We start from the raw sequence: 8,532 nt of genomic DNA, 5'->3' as shown, positions 1-8,532 counted from the left end.
TCTGTTTTCTTTTTTATGGCAAAAATTTATGTTTTGATAGTAAATTTAATCATACATGTTTATCATACACGTTATAAAGAGTTTCATTTAAGCGAACTTTGTTCCTTAAATTAAAAAAAAAAAATTTTTGGAACTTGATAAAAAAGTTTGGACGCGTACAAACTTTATAATGTAAAAAATTATTTATAGCACGTGTCGTTTGTTTATATATGTCTAAAGTATTAGTTTTAAGTCTTTTGTTAAAACTTTTAGTGAATTATTACTATCAGTTTTAATTAAAAGTATTATTATTTGTTCTATTTTTTATGTTTTTTCTTAAGTTTATATAAAAGTTTTTTTTTTTAATAGTTTTGTAGTACTTGAAGAAATTGTTTTATAGAAATGAAGGTACTTAATTTTTTGAAACTTAAAGTTTAATTTGAAAACAAATACTACGTTTCTTAACGATGCTCTTAAAAACTTTTCATATACATAATCTTTATAATCAAAAATGATAAATAAAATAAATCTTTTTATAAAATTAAAAAAAAATTAAAGCGAGCTTCGTTTTTGATTTGTCATTTTAAAATTACAAGTGCTTTATATAATAGTTTTTAAATAACTTTTTACTACTACAGGTTTAAAACAAAAAATTGAGATAAAATTCATTCAAAAATATTTTTATTGGGCAAACAAGTAAAATATATTTTAACTAACCTTTACCAACTACTTTTGTTAGCAAATAATTTTAGAATAAATGTTGAGTAAGTAAACAGTTAAAGGTTTCTTCAGAAAATACTCAATTAATAAAACTAAGCAAAATTAAACCAAATTAATTAAAAATAGATAAACAGTTTAGAATTACATAATTATAGATTAATTAGTAATTTAATAAAGACAAGCATACGTACAAAAATAAAAGTAAAACAGACAATATGTAAAATAAAATAAGCAACAAACAACATTAATAACAACTTATAAAGATTAGATTTATAAACGTACTGTTGCTTGCATAAATTAGGTCTAAACTTTATAATAAATAAAGATTTTAAAGCATTTAGATGATAATCATTACGTGTTTATCTTAGAATTAAAAAATGACCACCATTATAATCCTTTGCATAATCAAAATTGTTTAACAAGTGTTCAGCAATCTCCGATGACCTATTAGATGGTTTATCCAATTCCCTTAGAATATGGATGGACACGGAATTAAATAAACCAATTAATAGGTCATCTGCGACTTTTATATTAATATTATATAAATTATTATAACGACGGTATAGCAAATTTAAGATGAAAAGATTTTAATATTTTTCAAACAACTTATATTGTCAAATTACTGACGAAGCTTTTTATATTTTTGTTCTAATAAAATATTATAAAAAAAAAATTTTTTAAGCTTGTTCAAATAATCTAGTATTTAGTTCTTATACATAAATTGAAAACTTTGTTATATACGAGGCTATTGGAATTTATGCTTTATATCTATGTCAAAACTATATAAGTTGAATTTAAACAAGCCTTTGGCATACCTTTTAAATCTTTAATTTTGAAAAAAGTCCTGACTAACTAATTTTGGTATATTGTAAATAAATTTTATACATTAATTGTCTTTTAAATTTTCTTAAAAATAAATAATCAATTTTATATTTAGCTTTTATAAGTTAAACTACCTTATATATGATTTTATTTATTAAAATTTCAAGTTACTTTAAAAAAAAAGCAAGTTATCAAAAATTATTTGATTTATTTACTTAAAAGTTTGCTTTGGATTTATATAACTGTAATTGTTGGTAAGTCTTAGTATATTCATAAATATTTTTTTATTTAAATAAAGTATTAAAATTCGTAAATAAAAATTTTATTAATAGAAATTTTACTAATTAAATTAACAAGAATAAGAAGACAATAAGATAATGAAGAAAATATTACCTAAATAATACACCTTCTACTCTAATTTAACAAAGTTTTTCATTTATGTTCTTAAATTTAATTATTTTGTATACTTTAAAGATCTTTTCTTTTTGTTTAGTTTAATTTAAAAAAATATTTTCTATCTTTTTTAAAACAGCCCAAATAACTGACTTTTTCTTTGGTTTCATTTATATACTGAAACTTTTTATTAAGTATTTTATAACACGCATATATTGTTTATTAAACGACAAAAAATGCTTGAAATATTTGGTCCTGGGACCTGGTGCACGAAAAAATATCGAGTCGCAAACCACTTGAGTATCTTTTAACGTCTTGTCCAGAATTTTTTTTTTTATGCTTTAGACTTAATTCATTATCAATTTTTCAATTAATACTGCACAACTTGCCAATTGTTGTCATTTACGAACTTGAAAAAACATTTTAAAGCCCTTTTATTTTTTGAAATACATAATTGGTTTTGTTTTTATTTTTTATTTTCCTAACAACCCATGTTTTAACCATGCTGTCCATTATTTAACTTAAAGCTCTATATAGGACGTTGAAACAGTGATTTGTGTCTATCTATGATAAAAAACTTATTTATTGTCAACTTTTGTCTTAATAGTGCTAAAAGTTTTTCTTGATATTTTTGATTTATCTAATATTAAGCCTTTTTAAAGATTTGTTATGTTTTTTTAAAATGTTTTTAGTATGTAAAAAATTTACTTAACACTATTTTTTTATTTTAACAACTTAAACATTTAAAGTATATCTAAAACCACTATTGCACGTTGAAACGATGTTTTTGTGATTTTTAGTAAAAAAGACATTTATTGTCTATAAATTTTATTAAATATAATCAAAAATATATGTTTTCATCATTTGTTGTTGTTAAGAAGTGAGAGAAATTTAAGCTGTTGATGTTTAACTTATTGAATTTCAGTTTTAACCTAAAAAGTCTAATTGTAAAACTAAATTATCCGCCTTTAAGTTTGTATTTGTTTGAGTTTTCAAAAATTGAAGCTTTTGTGCACGAACTTTTTTATAATTGTAAAAATAATAGCAAGAACACAATTTAACTCAAAATAGTGTCATTTTTACTTGAAATGCTTTAATTTATTACAATTTACGGTTATTTCATAATATGCAACTACTTAACCAATTTAGTCTTTTTACAGATTTTTTAGCTTTGCTTTTTTTTTTCTTTAAAAATTATCGTAACTTACACGTAATATTTTTTTGTTAAACAAAATAACTATATTTAATCCCTGCTTTTCTACTAAAAGAATATTATAGTTAAAAATTTTAAATATATTTTAAATTATGAGCGTTACTTAGTTTTAATAACCACCTTTGGCATTTTTTTCAAAAAATCGAAAATGTTAAAATTATTGTTCTCCTTGTCTTTAAAGTTAATTTAGAATTTTTTTTTATTGGAAAGAACATTTCTTTACATTTATTTTTACAATAACTTTCATCGAATTAAGGTTTGACTTTTGTAATGGGGCCCATTAAAAATTTTTGAGTTTTTTTGCATGTTTTTACTTTCGGATATTTTAATGCAAAGAACAAACTATTTCTTTATTTAACATACTTATTTTAGTAGGCTATTTAAAAGTAGTTACTTTTTATTCCAGTTTATTTATTCTTTCAAAATGTAGGCCTTTTTCAAAATTTCTAAACAATTATAGTTTTACATCGTTTTTTCCTCTTAAAGACTTTAGTGAAAATATAAAATAAATTAGATAGATAGTGAGTGATCTTTTATTTGATTTCTGCTGTCATACTAAAATTTTATGATTTTAAAAGTTTAATGCCTTCTAGCGCTTTAAACTTAAAACAAACTAGCTGCAAAGGTAGAAAATTTATTAAAATGCATGGAGTCTCCACAACAGACTATGATGTATTGTATAGTCTCTGTATATTGCTTTTGAAATATGCAAATTATAAAAAGTTAATTAGCATAATATTTAATATTAATGCTAAAACTGGGTGAATTTATAAAATTTAAAATATCCTTTTATTTGTTCCAAAATTTTGATAAGTGTATTTTTAAGTTTTATGTGAAGACTTAGTTAGGAATTTAAAAGATGTTACAAGGTGTCCATGGTAAAATTTCATACTTGTTAGTTTTCTTGATGACTACATGACTACAGCAGGGTTGAAAGAAAGAAAGAAAAATGTGAACGCTCACAACTAAGGTCAATGGATTGGTGTGGAGAAAGGCCTTTTAGTCATTGAGCTGCACACCATTTACTTGTAACTAATTCTTTAAAACAATATGAAAAAAAAAAAAAATAGAAAGTAACTATATATACAAATTTTTTTTTTGTAAGTTTAAAAATGGTAAGCACCCTTTTTTAACCCATTACTGCAAATATTGACCATGGAAACCACAGTCTACAATGGGCTCCACACTGTCTCCTCCCCTAGATTTCTATTATATGATCATGTACATTCACATTTTTCTTGTTGCCCTTTCTACAAGAGCAACCACAAAAAATGCAACAAATATCTCAAAATTGAATAAATGGGGAGAGTTAGTAATGTCAGTATACATAAAATATTTAGTAATGTCATAAAACTGTAAGAGCACCATTTATTTTAAAATAATGTCTTTAAATTTCTAGTATATATGTTTGTAGGTAAATAAAAATAGAGCAAAAAAAAAATTGTTTAACTGTTTCATAGATTTGTAAACAATTCAGTTTTAATCAATAAAATCTAGCACTAATAATTGATAGAATTTGTTTAGACTACTTAAAATAAAATTACTTCTAACAATAAACAGCCAAATTAAAAAAAACAAAATAATAAAACTTAACAAATATTCTGAAAAAATAAAGTGATAATAAAAGTATTTTAATTGAGTTAAATAAACTGTTTGTAAACCTAAAACTAATTTTTAACAAATAAAATTAAATAACAAGAATGTCTAAAAAATATCAAGTTTTTACTTCTAAATTTAGAATCTCTATCTTCTGAAACAAATAAACAATTAATATATAGTAAACAAAAATTTCTAAAATAGAATTAAAAAAGAAAAATAATACATCTACTTGTTTAATCAAACTGTCAATGTGGAGAAAACAATACTATTAAATGTTATGTACAAGAACCAAATTAAAAAGTATAAATAATAAATAAAATAATAAAAATAATAAAACCTACCTATACCAATCCAGCTCTACCTTTACCCAGTTTATAAGACCAACAGCAGTCAACCCAAAAAAAAGTACAAACACCAATACAAAGATATAAGTTTAACTATTGGTAAAGATTAAGCTTGATATTTTTCTGATTGAAGTTTTCTCTCATTCCATATTGAAATGCTCCAAGATAGCTCTGATCTATTAGTTTTCTAGGCAATTCTTCCTATAGTTTAGAACCAAGGTAAGATAATGTTTTAAGACCAAAGAGACTATTTACTCTGGGAAAAAATAGTTTGTTTCTGCAAATCTTGTTAGATGATTATGCATTTTAATAACGTTTGTAAAGTAAGGCTTAAAGTTAACTGGCAAAGTATCTCTTTTAAATTTGTGCATAAAAACTCCTACCTCATACTTAAACATATTTTTCACATCTAATATTTTCTTTTCTATTTTTGTACTGTTAACACTTTCATTCCAACCTTTGGAATGGATGCACCTTAATGCTCTATTAATGAGTTTATCAATCTCAGTAACTTTAGTTTTACATGCCCTACCCCAACACAACAAACTGTTGTACGTTCAGGAAAAACCAGTTTCTGTCTTTTTGAAAGTGGCACAATCTCAGTTTTTGTCAATTCAAATGCTTGAAATTAGCAGAATTTTTGAGTAGATTATTAAAAAAAAAATCTTTTTAAATATTTCTTTTTCTTTTGATGATAAAACGTCAGTTTTTGTCAGGACAAATGCTTTAAAATTTTTGAATTTTTAGTAAAAGAAACTTGAGAACAACCATAACTGCTATCTTTTTGGGCTAAGATTTTCTAGGCTAAGTTTTCTAAAAAAAGCTATAGGTCAATACTTTGACTTACTGCAGGCTAACTTTTTTTTAGCCTAATTGTTGGTAAATAAGCTAGTTTATACAGGCTAAGTTTTTTTAAGACCAACAAGTTATAATAAATCAATTTTTTTTATTTTATGTTATGATATAATGAAAAGGCTTTCAAAAAAAGGTTACAATAAAAAGGCTTTTGTAACAGCAGTTTGAAATTAAATATTATTACTAAAAGAAGAGGACAAAATGTTACTAAAAGAAGAGGACCAACAAATTTTATAAAACAAAAAAAAAATTTTAACATCTTAAGTAAAGATATACTTTTAAACTTTAATTAATTAAACTCAGTCTTTTTTTTTATTTTTAATGTACAATTTTGGTTTATTTTTGTCTTTTTGTTGTATGTCTTTCTGTATAAGTGGCCTAGGTTTTGATGCCTGGGTCCTTCGTATGACAATAAACTTACAATAATAATAATATAATAAAAAGACTTTCAAAAAAAGACTACAATAAAAAGGCTTTTGTAACAGCCGTTTAAATTTAATTACTAAACTAAAAGAAGAGGGCAAAATATTACTAAAAGAAGAGGACCAACTAATTTTGTTAAAACAAAATATATTTTATTTAATATTTTAAGTTATGATATAGTAAAATAGCTTTCGAAAAAAGGTACAATAAAAAGGCTTTTGCAATAGCCGTTTAAAATTAAATATTATTACTAAAAGAAGAGGACAAAATGTTACTTAAAAAAAACTTAGCCTGCATAAACTAGTTTATTTACCAATAATTAGGTTAAAAAAAGTTAGCCTGCAGTAAGTCAAAGTATTGACCTATAGTAACCTTTTTTTAGAAAACTTAGCCTAGAAAATCTTAGCCTAAAAAGATAGCAGTCTTTGATTTTATCTCTAGTAAATTATATTAAGGTTATAAATGAGAATCTTTTTTATTGTGCCTTGAGTAGGTTGTTGTCAAAATATGAAACTATTTCTAAATAAACATTTGACTTTAATATCTCTGTAGCAGATACACAATAATTCAAGTTCCAAAAACTAATAAAATTTTTATTTCCATAGACCATGCATTGTTAAATAGTTTGAAATAGAAAAATATGAAATATACTACTAGAAAGTTATACTATTTATTAGCTGCTCAGCTACGACTTATCTTATAGGTTATGTTATTAAATCTGGTTATATGACCAACAGAGGTTAGGGCAGGGTTTCCCATGAATGCCCCTTGGCAGAGTTTAAAAAAAAATCTCATTACTAGTAAATTAAAAAATTTAATTTTCGACCTAACAAATTAACACAAACCCTTTAATAACCAAAATTGCCCTCAAAGGGCAATCTTACTCATATTTGAAAAATGTCAGTCTAATTTTAAAAATGTCAGACAAAAAAAGTGAGTACAAAACCGATTACTAGTTGACTTGAAATTTTTAAATTTTTCTATAGAAATTAAATTTTAGTCTCAAACCAGTTTCAGTTTAAATCTGGAAGAATTTTATATAAACCGGTTGGTACCCTTTATCATTTAAAAATTTACAAAAAAAAAAAGATCATTTCATTTCAAATATTGAAACTTCTAAATAACTTATAATAATGATAATGATTTTAATTTATTTTTAACAATTTTTGTGTTTATGCTTTGATAATCAGTATTTAATTTAACCATCACCATGCATGTTTCAGATATTTCCCGCCATCAATAATAAATAATGAACTTTACCACAAGACAACAACAGCTTTGAGACTTTATTTTTTGGTTAAATAACAAAAATTTAGTAGTTTGCTCCTAAATTATTTTTTTGACTATAAAAAAAAAGTGTTTAGTTACATGGTTTACATATATTTAGGCTTTAGTTTAAAATTTAGAAAAGCTCAGGCTAACTTAGATCAAATCAGACTAATTTGAAGCTTTTAAACTTGTAAAATTCAGGTAGACTTGGAATAAAACGTAAATTGTTGCAGAGGGATGAGTAAGACCGATGTTTTTCTACCATAAAGAAAATAGCTGTTTATTGCAAAATCAAGAATAGTTCAGATAGTTTTTTTTCTGAAATGTTTGAGTAGACTTTATAACATTAAATCAATTTTTCCATTACAATTTATTCTTTTCCTTTATTAAATATAATTATGGTTCTCTTAATTGTTGTATATGTAAACACTGTTTTTGAATGGACATGTCATTTAGATATCCATTGTAAAAGAAACTCTTCTTGAGTTTCATCAGATTTATTTTGTTTATTTTTTTGTACATGTGTCAATTTCTCATTCACTAGAAGGTTTTTGTAACAATGTAACTAAATTATAATCTTTTTTAATCTTTTATGCTGTTCATGAAATTGTTTTTAATTATTAGTTTGTAAGGTATTATTGTTGTATTTATTACTGATTCTAATTAACTAATCTTTAAAAACTTATGTGTATTATGTTATAAGAATGACTTTAAAAATTTTTCTATTTTCCTTCAGTAGAAAAATAAATAAAAAAGCCAAGTATTTAAAATATAAATTTTTTTAAGTAAAGTAAGCTAAATGATCTATTTTTTTTTTTACACTACTATTAAAAAAAGAACACTCACAAATGATAGAATCATCATAAATAAATTAAAGTTTATGTTTATGAAACCTAATTTATTTATGAAAATTAG

Source organism: Thalia democratica, chromosome 4, assembly GCF_965202585.1.
Source record: "Thalia democratica chromosome 4, ktThaDemo2.hap1.1, whole genome shotgun sequence".
NCBI classification, from domain to species: domain Eukaryota; kingdom Metazoa; phylum Chordata; class Thaliacea; order Salpida; family Salpidae; genus Thalia; species Thalia democratica.
This window is presented reverse-complemented; position numbering follows the sequence as displayed.